The following is a 21,947-nucleotide window of genomic DNA, read 5'->3' as shown; positions in this document are numbered from 1 at the left end:
CAAAGAGTGAACCAATCCCATGGGAGGCAGTCTGCTGCAAAGCTGAAGATGAGACAGGGAAGAATGTATATGAAGTGGAGGAGAAAGAATAAAGATCTGAAGTTGGCATACCTGCTTTACTTGCCTAATTGCTTTACTGGCAGGCTTATTTGATGGGTTCCCAGGGAATACCCACAGGAGTTGGGGATTGCAATAACAGGATAAGCACAGAAGAAATTTTGAGGGTACAATTTTGAACTATTTGAGGTGGGGTTAGAGAAGTTGGGGAGCAACAGCAGATTGCTACAGAGTTGAGGGTCAAGTAATGGGATTTGATTTAGAAGAGAGGTGGGGAAAAAAGGAAGATTTGAAGTTAGGCTACCTCTAGGTCTGGTGGTTCCCAGGAAATTCCTGCTGATGTTGGAAGCTGGTATAGATGTATAAATCAAGGTAAGGAAGGTTGAAGTGGAAAATGTGTGTGACCCAATAGCAGTCGAAGCAGAGAGTAAGGGGAAGTTGCAACAAACTTTCTGCTACAGAACTGGGTATGAGACGGGCGATGGTGGCGCACGCCTTTAATCCCAGCACTCGGGAGGCAGAGGCAGGCGGATCTGTGTGAGTTCGAGGCCAGCCTGGTCTACAAGAGCTAGTCCCAGGACAGGAACCAAAAGCTACAGAGAAACCCTGTCTCGAAAAATCAAAAAAAAAAAAAAAAAAAAGAAAGAAAAGAAACAGAACTGGATATGAGACTGTTGGTTTGCATTTGTAGGGGAGTAAAGAGATGTGATGATCTGCAGTAAGGGTATCTGATTCGCTGACAGGAATGGCATGTGATTCCCATGTGACTTCCCAGGAAAAGCCTAATGTATTTGGTGACTAGAATACTGTATTAAGTGTTGTGAAGGAAGGTTGGAAGAGAAGGTCTGTGTAATCCACTAGAGATGGGAGTAGGGAGGTATGAGAGTCCATAGCACTGTATTCTGATCCAGAGATCGACTGAGACTAGAGGACTGGATTTGTATGCGTAGAGGGAGATTGAACATCTGAAGTTATTTTACCTGTTTTCTTGCTTGGAGTGGTCTCTGGGTTGCTATGGAATAATAATTTTAAATAACAGAATATATATAACTTTGATACAACTTTACTCTCATTATTTCTTCTTTTAGAATGACTAATAGATACACTTTTGAACTTATGTCTCGATACCTTGAAAGGTGTATTTTCCAAAAGAAAATTAGTAACCAACTTTCTATACTATAGCTTTTGGTAATTTTGTCCAATGTGTAGCCATCAATACAATATTCAAAATTTAGGATATCATGAAAGGATAATTTTAAAATTATAGTAGAATCAAAATTATAGTATATAATTTCATATTTATAATAGAATTTTGTTGATTCATTATTGTGACTGCATTAAAAACATTTTGCATGGTAGAGGCCAGTGTTCATGTTTCAGGAACTAGAATGTCTACATATTTTACCAGAAAATCATTTTACTCTGTAGAAATAAAATGAATAATTAAAAACTCTTCTGGGAGCACTTAATTAAAAAGGGTAGAAAATAGCATTGAAGGGTACACAATGTATTTTTGCAGCCCAAAATCAGTATCAGGAATTATAATGTACAATTTTATAGTTTTATTTCCATATTCTTTGTGGAGTATGCCTGTTCGCAAACAGTTTTTAAGTTGTTGTACAATCTGAATGATTTAATTTTCACCTTCCCTTCTACAGATTTCATAGATACAAGTTTCAGGAAATAATAAGGATTTAAAAGTGTTCTACCTCTAAGCTATTGATACAAAGATGCATCCTATAACTACATATCACTTCTTTCTTTCCTTATTACACTGAATACCTATCAATGCTATTCTCCATTCCTTTGTTTTCCTGAGTTACTGCTCATAGAAGAGTTGTTTCTTTGATTTCTCTAGGAAAAAAAAAAGGATTCTCTGGGTACAAGAAGTAGGCAATTTAGTTCCTAAAGAAGACAAACATTTTGATTTTTCTATTTTTACTAGTGTCTCCACATAGTAAACAGAAACACCTTTTTTTGCAACCAGATCACATTAAAATTTCCTACTGCTGTCATGATTTAAGCAGAACATTTAAGAGTACTTTCACAGAAAACATTTCAAACCATAAATGATCACAGAAAATTATTTACACACACTGATTAACAGGTTGTGGAACATTTTATCTAAAAAGAAAAAATTAATAAAGCCTTTATAGCCATATTTAATATTTTAATGTTGTTAAATAAAAAAGTGATTTATTCTAGGTGGCTAATTTAGAATTAATTATTGGTGAATGGAAATATAAAGAAACAGATCTTATTTATGTAGAAGGCAGGGATATCTAAAAACCTTGTATTTGTTGGCAAATATAAATTATCAAACTACATAATTATCCAGATATTAGAGCTAAACAAATTCAAATACTAATTGATATAATATGTTATAAAAATCCTAAGATTAATTATCTAAAGTATGTGATCTGATTTATTAAAAGCAATTTTATTTTATATGAAAAACCCCAGGAGATCTTTAGGCTTTCTGTAAAGTACCTATAATTAAGGGGCTTTTCTGTGTATTTTTATTAGGTATTATAAGAAGGTTCTCAAGATTCTTGTCCTATGTTTTCTTACTAACTTAAGTGTCCATGATTCAAATAAGCATACAGAACTTAAATTTAAATACATATCTTCTGGATACTTTCTATTTGATCTCCTGTGAGTATATAAAGGTGTCTAGCCATAAATAAAGGACATTGAGCATATAATTGTGATCCTAGAAAAGCTAAATAAGAAGGTGAACCCAAAGAAAAACATACAGTCATCCGCCTGGATATGGGAAGTAGACAAGATTGCAGGGCAAAACCTGGGAACTTGGGGATGAGGTGGCATGGGGCTAAGGGAAAATGGGGTGAGAAACGTGAGAAGGGGAGAATGGGGGAGCTTGGGGGAATGGGATGGTTGGGATAAAGGAAGAGTGGACACGGGAGCAAAGAAATATATAGCCTAATTAAGGGAGCCATCTTAGGGTTGGCAAGAGACTGGACTCTAGAGGGGCTCGCAGGTTTCCAGGGAGATGTCCCTAGCTAGTACCTTGAGCAACTGAGGAGAGGGAACCTGAAATGACCCTATCCTATAGCCATACTGATGAATATCTTGCATATCACCTTAGAACCTTCATCTGGCAATGGATCGAGATAGAGACAGAGACCCAAATTGGAGCACCGGACTGAGCTCTTAAGATCCAAATGAGCAGCAGAAGTAGGGAGATCATGAGCAAGGAAGTCAGGACCGCGAGGGGTGCACCCACCCACTGTAACAGTGGAACTGATCTATTGGGAGCTCACCAAGGCCAGCGGGACTGGGACTGACTGAATGAGCATGGGATGAAACCGGACTTTCTGAATGTGGCGGACAATGATGGCTGATTTGAAGCCAAGGACAATTACACCAGGTTTCGATCCTAATACATGAACTGGCTTTGTGGGAGCCTAGCTTGTTTGGATGCTCACTTTCCTGGTCCTGGATAGAAGTGGGAGGACCTTGGACTTCCTGCAGGGAAGGGAATCTGGACTGCTCTTCATTCTCGAGAGGGAGGGGGAATGGAGTGGGGGGGGAGGGGGAGAAGGGGAGGGGAGTGGGGGAGGGGAGTAGGGGCAGGGGGCGATGTGTGCAAGGAGGGGGAGGGAAATGGGAATTTTTTTTGCAAAAACTAAAAAAAAAATAAAATAAACAACAACAACAACAAAATAAAGATTCTGGCTTTTTCAAACTACATACCTGTCAATTTATTTAGTTTTAAAACCTTGTCCAGTATTTATTTGAGATTAATTGGCTTATTTTAGGTAGAAAAATACATACATAGTGATATGATCTTTTTTCAAATTATAATAACATTTTTTAATTTATCAAGAATCTACAAAGTATGAAAAAATTTAACTGAAATTAATCAATACAACATAGTATTGGTTTATATGTATTAGAAAATTCATAATTTTTACAACTAAAATAAATCAAAGAAAATAGATATTCAACTGTTTAGTATAGCAGAAAAATAAAAACTGCAACTAAAATAAGTTCACATTAATTAAAGTATCTATATTTGAGTATATGTGTAGGAAAATATTTGTCTCTGAGAACGATAATTTTTACGAATGGATCCATTATCAAAACCTGTAGTGCACTTTGTCCCTCCTATAAATAATGCTGTATTGTTTTGTATGCGCCACTGAGGACATAAGATTAAAATGACCTTTGAACAAGTAATTATAAACTAGGCTTCATTGCAATATTCACTTCTCATCATTGAAAGCAATTTAATATTTTTTTCTGATTTCTCTGAAGAGTAAATTTTGAATGAATTTGATCTTTAAAGGTCTTTATACAGATCTCTATCTATATTCCACAAATCTGTATATGAGAGAAGAATATAAACTGATGCAGCAGCTTAAATACAACTGGTGGGAAAAGCAAAAACAAAACACATTAAAGTTAATTAGGACCAAAAAGCAGGTTTTACCTCCCCTTAAATAGATGAAAATATGATTTCAAATTAAAAACTTTCTCTTGGTAAATTGGTCAAATGCATATCTATGGGGTAAGTTTTTTTCAGGCTGAGATTTCTAGAATAATTAGATGGATAAGCAGGTATATTGGGATTTGCAGCTAACTATAGCCTATTGTTTCTTTTATCTTTCATCAAAAATCAGAACATTACAATCATCACTGCAGGATGATGGCTTAAGTCTCTTGGATATCATCCAGCAAAGAACTCTCTGGGTTATGTTTGCATAGTCTCACATTAGGATAATGGACAATTATTGTGGAGTCTTTGGCAGGAAGAAAATTATGACTTTGTAAAACAAAAGTAACAAAGCTATATGACAAAATTGAATGGGAAGTATGAAAATATGACAAAGAGACTTAAGATTGTCCTTTATAGAGTAAATTATATTTAGAAAAACACCTGGATAATTTTAATAATTCATTATTATATAAAAGAATAATACCTTTAAACACAAACAAATTTAGAGCCAAGTCACTCAAAAATAGTTATCAAATTAGGGAGATGTCTAGACTCAAAAATTGATTAGAACCAAGTGACTATTTGGGCTTAAGAGTACAAAATTTTTGTATTTGATAGGAAATAGTCAAAGTAAACTATAGCAAAAAGAGAAATGAGGAGACATTTTACATCATAAGGAAATAAAGGGAAATAAGAGAAATGTTATGAATTGTATGAAGAGAGAAAATTTAACTATTTCATGTATCTGGTTTATATCAATATTGACACATAATTTTTATAATGTATCTGTATTTCTGTATTTATTATTAGATTATCTTCACAATGATATTGACTATATTCTTCCTAAAGAAACTAGGTAAAAATGTCTATATTAAGAAACTTCCCAGTCAGACTTGTATAATTTTCTCAAATCATAACAATAAGAAATAATTTATATTTGATAAAAACATTTATTTTAATATACCAATAGAGAAAACATATCATGTTCAATAGGACATATTTTCCACTTTCTAGAGACTTAGCAACAATGTTTACAGTTCTATGGTTGCAGTTAAAACAGACTTGGATAACCCCTAAATTACTCGATCCCACACCCTAGGCATTTTTCCTATTGTCTTAAATAGGTCTACCTAAAATCACAAACCATATTTTAAAGATAGCATTTTATTCTTTATTTTATGCACTAGATTATGGATTTTTGCTAAGTACATTTTAGCATGGCATGTCTTATAGACAACAACTGGTAAATTAGAAAAGGTATAAAAAATAAATCCCTATACTAACTCTCATTAGCTATTTCACACAAAAATAGCACTATAAAATTGAAGTTACAAGAGATGTTTCAATGCATTGCCATTAAGGTTAGTAGTTGAAAAATATAAAATTAGTACAGGGTATGTTGATAAAATTGTAAAATATATATATATATAAAACATTGTTTTTATTCTTAGGACCATTCACTAGCTCAAATTGTTAAGTTTGCCCTTATTTCAACATTGTTATAAAAGTCACATAATTTTTGAAAGAGTAGTGATAGCTGCATGGGGCTCGTGTGTGTGTGTGTGTGTGTGTGTGTGTGTGTGTGTGTGTGTGTGTTAGCAGAATTAATAATCACAGCTTCTGGATAATCTTCAATACTTTCAGTGACTTCAGGCTTCAGTTTCTGCATCACTCAAAATTATTACAATATTACAAATCCAAATGGACTCAAATCCTTTTAAAACACATTCATTTTTTTATTAAAGGTATTTATTTATTTTATATCCTGTATAACTGTATCACACAATTCGTCCTTCCTCTCTTTTGCAGGATCCCCAGAGTTCATCCTATTGTTCGGTTGTACAACATTGTATCTGTTTTCACCATTAACTGGATAAAGCAATTCTGAAGATAATTAAGATAGGCACCAGCTCTGAGTATAGTAGAATGTTGTTAGGCATCAGTATGTTGACATATTTTTCTTCAATAATGCTTGTTTCTATCCTAGTTCTCTGGGCCATCCAGCCTCTGAGACCTGGAACTCCAGGCAGTGTCAGGGATTGACCCATTATCGTAGAATGGGTCTTACACTGGACCAGTCATTGGTTGGTCCTTCCTAAAATCTCTACACCATGCTTACACCAACCCATTCCATAGTCAGGGCAGACTCTTAGTAGAAAGTTATGTGAAGTAGGCTGGTATCCCAATTCCTCCACTGGAAGACTTGCCAGGTCACAGGAGGTAGAAAGTTCAGGCTAAGTATCCCCTATTGCTAGGAGTCTTAGTTGGGGTCATCCTTATGGATTCCTAAGAGTATTCCTTGCATCTGACACTGAATTGCCCCACTTTCAAGTCATTTCTTTCTGTACTTCCTACCTCCATTCACCCTCAATATGATCCTTCTTGTTCCTATCCTTACACTCTCTCATGAGATCTGTTGTTTTTTTTTTTTCCAGGAAGATCTGAGGGTCCCTGCTGCTTGAACACTTCTTGTTACTTATCCCATCTGTGTTCATAGATTACAACATGATTATTCTTTTCTTTACAGCTAATATCCACTTAAGTTAATATCTATCATGTTTGTCTTTCTGGGTCTGGGTTAACACCTTTAGGATAATATTTTTTTCTAGCTGTACCCATTTGCATCCAAATTTCCAGATGTCATTGCTTTTAGCAGCTAAGTAATATTCCATTGCATAAACAGACTGTATTTTCTTTATCTGGTTTTCAATTGAGGGACATCTCGGTTGTTACAAGGTTTTATGTACTTCAAATAAATCCTCAATGAATATAATTGATCAATGGTCTTGGTTGTATGATTGAGCATCCTTTAGGTGTATACAAAAGAGTGGTGTAGCTGAGACGGGCTATAGCGATTCCCAATTTTCTGAGAAACTGTCATATTGATTTTCAAAATGACTGTAGAATTTTGCACTCCCATCAGCATTGAAAGAGTGTTCCCCTTGCTGGATATCCTTGCCAATATGAGCTGCTCATTTGTATTTTTGCTCTTAGCCACTATGACATATGTAACATAGAATCTCAGAGTTAGTTTGATTTGCATATCCCTGCTGGCTAAGGAGGTTCAACAAGTCTTTAAGTTTTCCGTGGCCATTTGAGATTTTTATGTTGAAAAATCTGTTAAGATCTGTAGCCCATTTTTAATTGGATTACTTGTTTTATGTTTAATTTCATATATATATATATATATATATACATCTATATATATGCATAGATATAAAAACACATATGTATATATACACATATATACATACACACATATTGGGAATCAGCCCTCTTTTGGATATGGTGTTGGTGAACATCTTTTCCCATTCTTTAGGCTGCAGATATCATTTGATTTGCAGAAGCTTTGCAATTTCAACAGGTTCCATTTATTAACTGTCATTCTTTGTGTCTCTGCTATTGGTTTGGTATTCTATTCAAAATATGTCTTCTGTGCCAGTGTATTCAAGGCCACTTTCTCTTCTATCAGTATCACTGTAACTGGATTTATATTGAGGTCTTTTATTCACTTGGACTTGAATTTTATGCAGAATCTATTTGCATTGTTCTACATAAGGGCATGCATATATGCCAACACATTTTGTTAGAGATGCTCTATTTTCATTGTATAATTTTGATATCTTTGTCAAAATTCATTTGTTCATAGGTACATTGATTTACATCTGGGTCTCCAGTTCTGTTTGGTCTTATGGAAATACAATGCTGTTTTTTTTTATTACTATAGCTCTGTAATAGAGCTTAAAATCAAAGATTGTGATACCTCTTAAAGTTTGTTGATTGTACAAGATTGATTGGATATCTGGGGTTTTTGCTTTTCCCATATGAATTTGAGTACTATTCTTTCAAGGTCTATACAGAATTATGTTGCAAAGTTAATTGGAATTTCACTAAATCTGTTGATTGCTTTTGGTAAGATGGCCATGTTTACTATAATAATCATACCTATACATTATCATTGGTGATTTTCCATTTTCTGATACCATCTCTAATTTCTTCCATCAAAGATTTGATAATCTTATCATATTGCTCTCTCACTTGATTTAGAGTTACTCCAAGATATTTTATATTATTAGTGACTATTGTGAAGGTTGATGTTTTCAATGTTTCTGTCTTACCCCATTTGTGATTCATATTTTGAGTTAATTTTAATTTTGAATTAATCTTAATTTTGAATAAATTTTTGAGTTAATCTGGAATCCAGCCACTTCATTAAAGATGTTTACTCACTCATAAGTGGCTTTTAAACATAAAACAAAGAAAACCTGCCCACAAATTACAATCCCAGAGAACATAGACAACAATGAGGACCCTAAGAGAAATATACATAGGTATGTATAATCTATGTGGGTGGTAGAAAAAGACAAGATCTCCTTAGTAAATTGGGAGCATGGGGACCTTGGGAGAGGGTTGAAGGTGAGAGGAGAGATAGGGAAAAAAGCAGAGAAAAATGTAGAGCTCAATAAAATTCAATTTATAAAAAAAATGTGAAAAAAAGGTGTTTATTAGATGTACAAGTTCCCTGGTAGAGTTTTTGGGGTTGCTTATGTATACAACTCATTATTGTATAAGTTCTCTGGGATTGCGGTTTATAGGCTGGTTTTCTTTGCTTTTTGTTTAAAAACCACCTATGAGTGAGTACATGAGACAACTGTCTTTCTGTGTCTGGATTACTCCACTCAAAATAATGTTTTCTAGCTCCATCCATTTGCCTGCAATATTCAAGATTTCGTTATTTTTTTCTACTGTGTAGTACTCCATTGTGTAAATGTACCACATTTTTCTTATCCATTTTTAGGTCAAGGGGCATTTCGGTTGTTTCCAGGTTCTGGCTATGACAAACAATTTTGCTATAAACATAGTTGAGCAACTGTTCTTGTGGCACAATTGATCATCCTTTGGATATATACCCCAAAGTAGTATTACTGGGTCTTGAGGAAGGCTGTTTCCTAATTTTCTGAGAAATCACCACACTTACATCCAAAGGGGCTTTTCCAGCTTGCATTCCCACCACGAATGTAGAAGTGTTCCCTTTTCCCCACAACCTCTCTAGCATAAGTTGTCATCAGTGTTTTTGAACTTGGCCAGTCTTATAGGTATAAGATGGAATCTCAGAGTTGTTTTGATTTGAAATGTTCTGTAGATATCTTTAAGGTCCTTTTGAGTCATAACATATTTTAGTCCCATTATTTCTGTTTAGTTTCTGCCAATGACCTGTCTAATGATAACAATGGGGACTTAACGTCTTTCACTATTAATGTGTGTGGCTTGATGTGTGATTTAAGCTTTAATTATATTTCTTTCACAAATATGGGTGCCCTTGATCTTGAGGTTTAGATGTTTAGAACTGAGATATTACCTTGGTGTGAGGTTATCTATTGCTTTTGTTCTCATGGATGTAGTTAAGCTACTTGTATTGAAGTATTCCTTTTAGACTGTTCTTAAGGATTAGGCTTATGGATAGATATAGTGATATTTTATTTGCAGATTAATAAATAAAGCTTACCTGGAGACAAGAGTGAAAAGATAAGTCACAAGAGCCCAGGAAGTGGTGGCACAAATCTTTAATCTCAGGATTCAAGGCCACACTGGCATACATGAGATTGAATCTATCTAAAAAGTGAAATAGAACTCATACAAAGGTGCTCCTACCACTCAGAAGTCACTTTCCTTTAATCCCAGCACTAGGGCGATGGAGACAAGAGTGTTATGTCTGGGTGGTGACAGATATATAAGGCAAGAGGAGTCTTGACCTCATTGCAGTCTAAGGTTTTGTAGAGAGTACTGCAGTCTGCATACACTTTGAGGATAGGATCACCTTTTTGTTTTGTCTGAGCTTTGGTAGAGTTAAAAAATTTCTTGACTATTTTTTGACTGCTTTGATCTTCTGCTTGAACCATACTATCTGTCTTTGACTTTTATTAGTCATGATATATCTGTCTGTTGCTCAACTGTTGGGGTACAAATTTATGAAAAAGCCATTTTCTCATTGCTTTGCAGCCAGCAGCATAGGCTAGATATACATATGACCAACGTCATTACTGAACCAAATAGGTTTTCTTTTCTTCTCTCCTGGTTGGCTTTTACTGAACCCTCTTATTGACCTGCTGCTGAACTAGGTAGATGCATTGAAATCCTGTTAGACTTTTAGTGTTCTATGCAGAAACAATAAGCCTCAAATTTCATCTTCATCAGTGGCAGATTTTGTGAAAAACATAGGAATTCTTAAGGGTGGAATTAGTTAAAAGGGAGAGCTTTTCACCACTTTAAAAAAATGAAAAAACATGATTACAATAGAGAAAGTTAGGTCTCTGTATTGCTGTGTAATGCATGGTTTAAAAGTGGAACAACTAAATAAAGTAATAATCAATTTATTTGTGACTGACATCCTATTAATTATCATTTGGATAATACTTACTGGTTTAATTTTTTATTAATTCTTGGTTTATCTCTTAAAATGTTTGGTTTGACTGCCAAGATACAAGCCTTACAAAAACTTAATAAAACAGATGATACAGATATTCAGATCCAGACAAAGGAATTTAATGAAAAATCCATTTCAACATTATTAGGTTAGAGAGGAACAGAATAAGCTTTTCAAGCAACCAATCTTAATATATCCAGGAGCCTTACAGAAACAATTACCAAATGATAGATATCCCCAAAGTTCTGAAAGAGTAAAATTAACTCCTGTGGAAATGATGGATATAAGGAGATTGAAGAAAGTACTATTCTGATATGACATGCCTTCACCTTTTTTTGAAGCAAATGATAAACTTGTGGTCAGTTTATAATAAAATTATTTCCTAAAGACTGGATAGATTGTTTAAAGCTGTTTTAGAAGCTGTCCCAAACTTGCAATGGAGTACCTGCTCCAGAGAAGAGGCTAAGACTATTGAACAATGGAGTAAATCTACTGATAAGGAAATCTCCCAAGATCAAATTCTTGGAAAAGGAGATTATGCTTCTAGAAAGGCAATCTTTATATGATGACCATGCCTTGGCTTTATGTCATGCAGCAGCGTTGAATGCTTGGAACAGAATTAAAAAGTAGGAAAGATAATTGAGTCACTACAGTTGTTCAGAGCTTCAAAACTTTGAAAGATTGACTTTGACAATAAACGGATTGATACCAAATTCAGAAGCTAGAAAAATAATAATTGAATTTCTTGGTTTTGAAAATGCTAATTCTCCTTGTAAAGGATAATTAGGTCTATAAAGGGAAGAGAAGCACCAATGGAGGGATGGATCTGATAGAATCAATATTGAATCTCGTGAACATGATGATGCTTGGATACAAGAGGTAATTTCCAGAGGTTTGAGGAAAAATCAACATGCAAATAGTTATGATTGTGGCAAACAACATCAACTCTTTTAAAAGGGATTGTAAATAGGGCATTGCCAGAAACAATGTTTTTTCTAAGCATAATCCAAACAGAATAACCCTCCATTTTGGATTATGCATAAGATGGGGCAAAAGAAGACATTAGACTAATAAATGTAGATAAACAAGAAATATTCAAGATAACCCTTTGTTGTCAGAAAACTTCTAGAGGGGCCTCTCACAGCCTCCTATGCCAAATCTGGGTTAATTGTTTCTTGTCATAATAGAGAAAATTTCTTCCCATAGCAATTAAAAAACTTAATGCTTTTTGTAAGAAATAATACTGCTCTTTATAATGGAACTGATATAGGAGAGAGGATAAAAATTTAGGAGAAACCATAAGGTAAGTATTTTGGTAGATTTGTATAAATGAATAAAGACCATAATTGAAAAATATCAATAAATGGTATTGTCACTGAAGGTCTGGTAGACACAGGTAGTGATGAAACAATAATTTCACGAAAGTCTTTGCATCCAAATTGGACATTTTAGGTAGTAAGAATTCAGAATTTAGGAAACAGAACTTCAACTCAGGTAAAACAGAGTACAACATGTATCAAATTTATAAGGTTGGAAAGGCAGAGAGAAAAATAAAGCTATATGTGGCTAACATAGCAATAGATTTGTTGGGACATGATTTGTTACAGCAAGAGAATACTCAGAATAACATTCCCCAAATCTTAGAAACAAAACATAAATTAACATTTGTTTCTGGGAAAAACATCAGAAAGTATTATAAAGAACAATCACTGAACATGAACATTAAGGTTATACATGAACACTGCACTGTTCTAAGAGGCCATTTGTATGTTCCCAGCTGCTCAGCCCTAAAATAGCCACACAGAAAGTACATTACTTGAATCAATGCTTGGCCTATTAGTTCTAGCTTCTTCTTGTTTGTTTGTTTGTTTGTTGTTGAAAAAAATGTCCGGATCCTCCGTTTCCCATTTCCCTCCCCCTCCTCCCACTCCTCTCCCCCTCCCCCCTCCCCTCCCCTTCTCCCCACTACTCTTGCCTTCCCCCCACTCCATTCCCCCTCTTGAGATTGAAGAGCAGTCCAGATTCCCTGCCCTGTGTTAAGTCCAAGGTTCTCCCACTTCTATCCAGGTCAAAGAAGGTGAGCATCTAAACAGGCTAGGCTCCCAAAAAGCCAATTCATGCAGTAGGATCGAAACCTAGGACCATTGTACTTGGCTTCTCATCAGCCTTCATTGTCCACCATGTTCAGAGAGTACAGTTTCATCCCATGCTTATTCAGTCTCAGTCCAGCTGGCCTTGGTGAGCTCCAATAGATCAGCTCCACTGCCCCTCACAGTCCTGACTTCCTTGATCATGTTCTCCCTCCTTCTGCTCCTCATTTGGACCTTGGGAGCTCAATCCGGTGTTCCAGTGTGGGTCTCTGTCTCTATATCGATCCATCGCCAGATGAAGGTTCTAAGGTGATATGCAAGATATTCATCAGTATGGCTATAGGATAGGGTCATTTCAGGTTCCCTCTCCTCAGTTGCCCAACGTACTAGCTGGGGACATCTCCCTGGACAACTGCGAGCTGCTCTAGAGTCAAGTCTCTTGCCAACCCTAAGATGGCTCCCTTAATTAGGATATATACTTCTCTCCTCCCATATCCACTCTTCCTTTATCCCAACTATCCCATTCCCCCAAGCTCCCCCATCCTCCCCTTCTCACGTTTCTCACCCCATTTCCCCTTACCCCCATCCCACCTCACCCCAAACTTCCCAGTTTTTGCCTGGCAATCTTGTCTACATCCCATATCCAGGCGGATGACTATATGTCTATCTTTGGGTTCACCTTCTTCTTTAGCTTCTTTAGGATCACAAATTATAGGCTCAATTTCCTTTATTTATGGCTAGAATCCAATTATGAGTGAGTACATCCTATGTTCATCTTTTTGGGTCTGGGTTTCCTCACTCAGGATAGTGTTTTCTACTTCCATCCATTTGCATGCAAAATTCAAGATGTCATTGTTTTTTACCCTTGAGTAGTACTCTGATATGTATATATTCCACACTTTCTTCATCCATTCTTCCATTGACGGGCATCTAGGTTGTTTCCAGGTTCTGGCTATTACAAATAATGCTGCTATGAACATAGTTGAACAAATGCTTTTGTCATATGATAGGGCATCTCTTGGGTATATTCCCAAGAGTGGTATTACTGGGTCTTGGGGTAGGTTGATCTGGAATTTCCTGAGAAATTGCCACACTGATTTCCAAAGTGATTTCCGCAAGTTTGCATTCCCACCACCAATGGATGAGTATACCCCTTACTCCATAACCTCTCCAGCAAAGGCTATCATTCGTGTTTTTGATTTTAGCCATTCTGATTGGTGTAAGATCGTATCTCAAAATTGTTTTAATTTGTATTTCTCTGATGGCTAAGGAGGTTGACCATGACCTTAATTGTCTTTTGGCCATTGGAATTTCTTCTGTTGAGAATTCTCTGTTCAGTCCAGTGCCCCATTTTTTAATTGGGTTAATTAGCATTTTAAAGTCGAGTTTCTTGAGTTCTTTATATATTTTGGAGATCAGACCTTTGTCTGTTGCGGGGTTGGTGAAGATCTTCTTCCAGTCAGTGGGTTGCCTTTTTGTCTTAGTGACAGTGTCCTTTGCTTTTATCTCAGTTTCAGGATAGCCAAAACAATCCTATACAATAAAGGAACTTCTGGAGGCACTACCATCCCTGATTTCAAACTCTATTACAGAGCTTCAGTATTGAAAACAGCTTGGTATTGGCATAAAATCAGAGAATTCAATCAATGGAATAGAGTAGAAGACCCGGATTTTAACCCACAAACCTATGAACACCTGATTTTTGATCAAGGAGCTAAAAGTATACAATGGAAGAAATGATACAGATTTTACAGACTAGAAGTTGTTTACAATGAGAAGTTGGTTGAAAAGATTCATACCTTTGAAGATGATAATCATACTTTGAAAGTCAAAATTCATTCCATGTCAAAGATCATGAAACCTTACAAAATGGTACTGACAGATTATCTGAATGGATTCATCCTGTTGAAATTGACAATCAAAATCTGTTCAAAAGTTATGACAAGCTGACAAGTTACCAGATAAAAAAAAAATTCCTCCTGGAAGGTATTATACATGCCATCCAAATAAACTGTAAGGATAAGAAAATATGATTAATGGAAAAACTTAAAGACTTGGAATCATATGTACATAATGAGAATCAGAAATTGATTTATTTGATTAAATCATTTGAAATATTCACAGGTCAAGAAAATCAGATTCTAAAAAAGGCAGTGATACATAGATTGAAACCATTGAAGAACTTGTCAGAACTGATAAGCAAAGAGATGAGGTAGAGTACCTTTTACTAATGATGAAATTGAAAATTATACAAAGAAAATTAATTTTGCCAAAGATCTTGTAGCAATAGTTCTGGGAGAGATTAAAAACAGCTATCCCAAATGTGAGAGAATTCATCTTAAAACAAAAACTAATTGGCTCATTGCTCTCATTGTATGGGATGTATAAACAACTGGAGTCCCTATATTTTATAAATTGATGCAAATAAATCAGGAAAGACATGTTACAAATCAGAAAATTTAAGTAAAGTGGAACAAAGTACTTATGCTTTTGTCCAAAAGTAAGAATTATTTGCTATTCCTGTGGTACTAAGGGATTTCAAAGAACCTCTCAATATAGATACCAATTCAAAATATTCAGAAAAGAGTTTTTGCATATTGAAATTTGAAATCAGTGAATTTATGCCAGATGATACAGAATTAACTATTATTTTTCAGGTCCAAGATATAATCAGGAATAGGCTTTGTCATATATATATATATATATATATATATATATATATATATATATATATACATACATATATATCATCAGATCCTATACATGTCTGCCAGGTCCTCTAGTACATGGTAATGCTGAAATTGATTGATTATTGATTGAAAATGTGCTGCAGGCTCCAAAGTTACAGAGAAACCTTGCCCTGAAAAACTAAAAGAAAAAATAAAATAGGTCTTTTCCATCACATGCCAACAAGCCAAGGAAATTATAAGATTTCCTACTTGTTCTTTATACAATCAAATACCACTACCTGCAGGAAGTAATCCAAAGGGTACTCAAAGGAATGAAATCTGGCAGATGGATATGTCCCACTTTGTAGAATTTGGAAAAATAAAATATGTACACCATATAATTTTAATCTATTCAGGTTTTCAATGGGCACATGCTTTGAGTTTTAAATGTCTAATTTAGTAATTATACATTTCCTAGATGCTTTGGTTATCATGGGCACACATGCACAAATAAAGACAGACAACACTCCAGCATATGTCTCTAAGAAGGGAAAACCTTTTTGATTATTACAATATAAAACATATTCCAGATATACTACACAGTCATACGAGAAAGGCAGTTATAGAAAAATCAAATTAAACTCTAGGCGATATATTAATGAAACAGAAAGAGATGATAAAAACCCCCAGAAGTAGATTGTATAATGCTTTATTAACTTTGAATTTTCAAATTGCTTATGAGAAAAGAACAATAGCTGTGGAGAGACATTGCATAGCTGAAAGAAACTGCAGAATTAATTTACTGACCTCAAAATGGAAACTAGGACATGTTATGTTTGTGAAGGGGTTTTACTTTTGTTTCTACAGAAGAAGAAAATCTATGGATGAAAACCATGAAAATTGACAAAGATTCAATTTGAATAAAAGACACCTCTTAATTAGAAGAGATGATAGTTCATTAAACAACATGGCTATTTAATTGAAACTCACTTATATAGCTAACCAATGCCTTTCATTTGATTAGGCATTATTTGTGAAAAGACAATTTTCCCAAAATTAGGGTTAGGAAAGGGTGTTATTTCTGTCTTTTTAAGCGAATAAAGGCATATAGTTAAGAAATCCAAACACCACTGCCCAAAGTAGACAACTAAAGAAAAATGTCAAATCATCCAGAAAAAAAAATGTTCCAAGAAAAGAGTAAATTGGACTACTGGTATATCACATTTTCAACAGAATAATATTTTATAAATCTTACCAAATGTTTGTTTCTATTTATTATAGAAATATAGTACAAATCAAATGGTATTTTTGTAGTCACATTTCAGTTAAAGATCGACTCTTTGCTTCTTTAATCTCAAGCATGATAGTTAAACTAAAATCCAAACCCTCTGTCTCATGTCAGAAGATCCGTGTGTGTGTGTGTGTGTGTGTGTGTGTGTGTGTGTGTGTACATTTTAAACTTTTTATCATTATATTAATGGTCATAGAGAGTACTAATTCTAGAAAAAGGCCTTATATACCTTTCTGCTCCTGATTTCTGATTTGAGTTTCTATCAGTTTTCTGTAGTGAAACATGAGCAAGTCTAAGAGTGATATTTGAAGTCTCCAGACAGAGGATGGGGTCCCTCAATTCCTCCAGGATTATGATAACATCACTAAGATGAAAAACATTTAAGATGTTCTTTGGACTATAATCTGCTCAGAACAATTTTAAGCTAAAAATAATGGCTAACTGAGATCATCTAGCCTCACAGACTATTCAAGTTGAACCTTGAGACAAGTCATGATGCACTTTCTAATTTCACGAAGAATGAACAAGAAATGATACAGCTACTTTTCCCAGGATTTGGCAATTAATCTGAATTTTTATTTTCAGGACACCCTAAAGATGCCATTGTCCCAAAACAAAAGGAAGTAAATTTAAGAATACAGTGCCCACATTTCCAGGAGGTGGGGTGGGTGTTTTTTATGTTTTTTAATGGGTTATAAATATTTATCATTGTTTAAATGACTTGGTTAATAGTTGTTATTGGTCATGTTCATGAGTTACGTTTAGCAAAGGAGATTAGATTCAGACTTCTTCTTTTGAATAGAATAAAAATTGAGAATATATGTATGATATAATAAAAGGGTAGTTTATCAAATCTACTCTGAAACAAAATAAGGGGGATATATAAATGGGACTAAAAAGTAGATTATTGATTGTACTATTAAACCAAAAGAGTTATAGCAAGTTTTAAATATTTTAAAAGGGCTTGAATTTTTGCATATTGATACAAAGTTGAGATTATTTTTCTTAGAACATACTGTACATATACTTCTAATTTTGTTTAAGTTATTGTACCTAGGCAACTCATTTAACAATGTAATCAAAATTCTATACCTTGAAACTTATTATTATTAATTATTTCAGATAATAAGGAAATGCAGGTTAATAATTAGTCACCTATTACAGTTGAACTTGTAGTTATAATTGGTATATTTTCAAGGTCCTGGTCATTTTCAAACCCCAGTTTCTATCTCTTGAATTTTATTACTTTTGGTAAAGAAAAATATTTTTTTACATTTGATTCTATCATAAAATATCTTATATTCTCCATATATGGTGACTGAAAGTTTTGCCATTACACTTTGGTGTCCAACGTAGGGCTATTTTGCCCCCGCCCCAGCAGGGAGAGCACAAGCTCCATCTTTCCCAGCCTTTGCGAGCAAGGTTAGCTACCAGAGCTCAGGAAGCACAACGGGACTCAAGAGCGTAGCCTGCTAACTAACACAGCACGCTCCTGGGTGCCGTTTTTTAGTTCGCTACTCAGGCCCCAGTGCCTAGTCCAAGATACACTCGGCCACACAGGCCCATTCTGCCTCGCCTGCTTGCAGGAGCAATTAACCCCTCCCTGCCTGCCTTGGCTAAGTTTGCAGCCGAACCCTGCTGCCTGAATTAGTGGAAGCTCAAGTACCTGTGGTTTTGCAACAAAAGGCACCACAGTGGCAGATTTGGTCTGATACGAAGTGATTTCGCCAGGCGGTGTTGGGGCGCACGCCTTTAATCCCAGTACTCTGGAGGCGGGCAGTGGTGGCACACGCCTTTAATCCCAGCACTCGGGAGGCAGAAGCAGGCGGATCTTTGTGAGTTCAAGGCCAGCCTGGTCTACAAGAGCTAGTTCCAGGACAGGCTCCAAAGCCACAGAGAAACCCTGTCTCAAAAAAAAAAAAAAGTGACCCCTTCCGCGACCATTCTAACTCCTCAGGAAGAACAATAACTTTTGGTTTTGAGTTGTTTGGCCTCGGCCACATGGACTCAAGTGCATTTCTTTCGCCACCACTGGCAGGAACCGGTCATTGCAGGTAAAAAATTTTCTTTTATAAATAAAATGTCTAAAGACGTTACCATTCAAGACTTTAACAGTTTTTTTTTTATTGTACCATGTGGGAGATTTTACAAGAGGTGTCTATCACCCCATATCTATGGATCCTTCTGGGATTCATAGTTTTCCTTGGCACTATATGGTGTGATAATAGAAATATGATAAAGTCTTTATGAGACGAATCCAGGATTCTTAAGGCAGAGGTTGAATGCTTAAAAACAATTGAGAATGATAACAATCTTCTCAAGAATCAGTTTGAAGTTCTCCAGGAAGAGAACAGATCTTTGTTTAACATGACTCAATCAACTGAGCAAAATTTTAAAAAGGTACAGGCTGATGTTAAGGAGAAATTCATTACTATGGAAGAGGAAACAGCTGATTTGGATCATAAGCTTCAGTCCCTTTCTGTAGGAACTGAAACATTAGTGGCTGATATTAAGGAGAAATTTATTACTATGGAAGAGGGAACAGCTGATTTGGATCGTAAGCTTCAGTACATTTCTGTAGGAACTGAAACATTAACTGAGAGAATCAAAACTGCTGAATGTGACAATCGGATTTTGTCTAAAGCTTATGACAGATTGGCAGAAAGATTGTCAATACAAGAAGGCACGGTTTATGCCACAAAAATTATGTCCAAAGATGAGATGTTATCTCTAATGGACAAACTTCATACTTTAGAATCCTCAATGAAGGCTTTGGAACATAATTCTGGACAGGAGATTCAGACATTGCAGAAGGCAATGGTGAATAGAATTGAAAAGATTGAGGAATTTCTAAATTCTGATGAAGAAGAGGAAAGGGTAGAAAGGCAAATTTTAACTACATCTGTGGGTAAATCTCTCCGGGACAATTTCCACAAAGCTCTACCTACAGCTCTACCTGCCTTTCCAGTAATAACAACAGAGAAGGTGATTGGCTCCAGAAACCCTAGGGTCATCAAGGAAGATACATGGGAGCCTGTCCTTATGAATGATCTCAAAGAAATTAAACAGGCTGTCATGACTTTTGGGATGCACGCCTCTTTTGTTAAAGAGATGCTAAAATCTTGGGCAATGACAAGCAGAGCAACCCCCTCAGACTGGCTCCAGCTGAGCTCTGCAGTACTTGAGAGTAGACCACAATTGAAATGAAAATGCTTATTCAGGCAAGAGGCTAGACTTTTAGAACAGCAGGAAAAAGCGAAGGGAATTGACATTTCCCTAGATACAATTCTAGGTGAAGGACTCTTTTCTGACCCTCAGGAACAAGCTAATTTGGATGAAAACACACTCTCCATGTGTACTACAGCAGCCTTAAGGGCTTGGGACAGGGTCCAAGACCCAGGACAGAGAATGGAATCATTTGTAAGAGTTAAACAGGGTCAGAGAGAACCCTTTAGTGACTTTTTACAAAGACTAGCTAAGGCTGTACAAATAGGGATATCTGACCCAGAAGCAATGGCTTATGAAAATGCAAATGTGGAATGCAAAAGAATTTTGGGGCCTTTAAAGCTCAGATCAGTGCCCTTGGAAGAATGGGTCTTGCATACACTGAATGTTGATACATTTGATTATGGCACTGAAGCATGGGTAGAAGAAGCAATTTCCAATGGTAAAAGGAGACACCAGAATACCAAATGTTTTAATTGTGGCAAAATGGGTCATATGAAAAGGAATTGTAGACAATGGATTTTCAGAAATAATAATGCATCTTCTAGAAATAACAGAAATAGGAGGAGTCAGCCTTTGTTACAAGCAATAATGATCAGAAAGATAAGTTATGTGTGTTTTGGCAAACTTCTATAAACGATCAAAGACCTAAACTGAGAGTGTGTGTAAATGGCCTGCTGGACACAGGTGCTGATGTAAGTATCATTACCCCAGAATCTTGGCATCCGTATTGGCCTCTTCAGAATGTAAATGTTCAGCTCCTGGGAATTGGAACCCTATCTCGAGTAAGGCAGAGCACTAGATGGGTTGAATGTATAGGGCCAAAGGGACAAATAGGAAAATTAAGGCCATATGTAGCCAATACTGCAATTAATTTATGGGGTCGTGACCTATTACAACAATGGAATACCCAAATTAACATTCCTGCTACTTCTAGAGCCTATATTTCTGAGAATAATATTAAAAGATATTACAAATGGAGAAAACCAGCCATTCGGGCTGTACAAGAACAAGCAATTGATGTCCATTCAGAGATACCAACAGCCTTGCCTCTAAAGTGGTTGACTGAGAAACCAATATGGACAAAGCAATGGCCTTTAGCTGAGGAAAAGTTACAGACTTTAGAACAGCTGGTACAAGAACAATTAGATGCTGGACATATAGAAGAATCTACCAGCCCTTGGAATTCTCCTGTATTTGTGGTTAAGAAAAAATCAGGTAAATGGAGAATGGTGACAGATCTCAGGGCTATCAACAAGGTTATGCAACCTATAGGCCCTCTGCAATCTGGAATTCCTTTGCCCTCTTTATTACCAAAAGGATGGCCTCTCATAGTTATTGATTTAAAGGATTGTTTTTTCACTATATCTTTACAAAAAGAAGATAGAGAAAAATTTGCCTTCACAGTGCCTACTTATAACAATTCTCAACCTTCGAGGAGGTACCAATGGGCTGTCCTCCCCCAGGGTATGTTAAATAGCCCCTCCCTGTGCCAATATTTTGTGAATCAACCATTGCAAATAATACGCAAAAAATTTCCCAAATCTATAGTATACCATTACATGGACAACATTTTGTTATCCGATTCAAACATGGATACCTTGAACAGACTGAAGAAATAAAGATACTTTTACCTAAATGGGGATTGCAAATTGCTCCTGAAAAGATTCAGAAGGGAGATTTTGTTAATTATTTAGGTTATAGAATAGGTTTGCAAAAAATTAAGACA

The sequence above is a fragment of the Microtus pennsylvanicus genome, chromosome X (assembly GCF_037038515.1).
Source record: "Microtus pennsylvanicus isolate mMicPen1 chromosome X, mMicPen1.hap1, whole genome shotgun sequence".
In the NCBI taxonomy this organism is placed as follows: domain Eukaryota; kingdom Metazoa; phylum Chordata; class Mammalia; order Rodentia; family Cricetidae; genus Microtus; species Microtus pennsylvanicus.
The sequence above is the reverse complement of the archived record's forward strand: the minus strand, read 5'-3'. Positions refer to the sequence as shown.